This window comes from Austrofundulus limnaeus, unplaced genomic scaffold (assembly GCF_001266775.1).
Source record: "Austrofundulus limnaeus strain Quisiro unplaced genomic scaffold, Austrofundulus_limnaeus-1.0 Scaffold624, whole genome shotgun sequence".
In the NCBI taxonomy this organism is placed as follows: Eukaryota; Metazoa; Chordata; class Actinopteri; order Cyprinodontiformes; family Rivulidae; genus Austrofundulus; species Austrofundulus limnaeus.
The window spans coordinates 89,611-91,017 of NW_013953026.1; positions in this window are offsets into that span (position 1 = coordinate 89,611).

Here is a 1,407-nt window from a genome sequence, read left to right on the forward strand (position 1 = left end):
ACAATATCCCATCCTTGTCAACATTATTACAAATAACTTCATTTCTGGACATTTATGGTTTGATTTCTTTGTATGTATGGATCACTTGGATTGTTACCGACATCTGGTGAAAATTTCATGTCATTAGCACCTCTAGTAATATATTTACTGAGAAAAATGTTGAAGTGTTCAATACTTATTTTACCCGCTGTATACCCAGGGCTGGCATCCATTCATAACTCCCTGTACATTTTATAGAATTGATTTTAAATTTGTATTGCTAACCTAAATAAGACTGAATGGGCATGCTCCTATATAACTGTGTGAACTCCTGTAGCCTCCAGGCCCCTTAAATCTAATGATTATTTGCTTTTAAAGGTCCAGCTGGTCCACAGAGGTGATCGGGCCTTTTCAGTTCAAGCTCCTGAACTGTGGAACCAGCTGCCCCTTCATATCAGTTATTCTTGGTGTTTTTAAGTGGCATCTTAAAATACACGATGCTCACTGGCTTTTAACATAGCATAAGCTGCAAATTTTTACTTTTCATGAACTCTTTTTCAGAGGTCTATAAAGGACTTTTCTTTGCTCAATTTACTCAGCTAGTCTTTTTTTTTTTTTACTCAGCTAGTCTTAGTGGAGACAGTTGTCATGACTTTGTTGAGTTAATGTAACACTTCATTTTTTAGAGTGCACAAATATCTTCTTTCATGAGTTCAAATATATTTAAATTGTAACGAGTAACTAGGTGTTACATTTTAAAGTGAAGAGGTAAAAGCATCATTTTTAGCTTTAAAAAGAAACAAAATAAAAGTTAAAGTAGCTATTTAAAATGCAGCCTGCTGGTTTCTTCTTTAGATGGTTCTTTTTATGTTCAGTACCCTGTATGTTGTGACTTGGCGCCATATAAACAAACTTGAACTGAACTGAAAAAAATAATTGGCAAAATTACAGATCCTCAAAAAAAACTAAGTACTGTAACGAAGTAAATGTACTTAGTTATTATAAACCTTTGCTCTTTTGTTCAGTATTACCTCTTTACTCGTTACCTTGTGTGCAGCCACTTAGCCAGTGGCAGCTGTTTTTATATGTGCTTTATAAATAAATTTGATTTGCCATTGAGAAAAACAAAAACTCAGTCAATGTTTTAGGTTATGGAACTAAAAATTAGTTTGGATAGCTGAGTATAATCTTAACAGACACTCTGAGAACTATGAGATTGTAAGATTGAAGAAATGCTACTTTAATTATAATAAAAAAAATCTACTTTGCATCCACAAGTTGTTTTCCCTTTATTAAAAAAAACAAACAAAAAGAATCTGGATTTTCTTTTTCAATCAAAAAATTGAGAATAATGTCTGGAAACTATTTAATCACTTCCCCTTGTGTTTTTTAAACTCTGGAATATACAAAAATTATCTGAGTAAATAA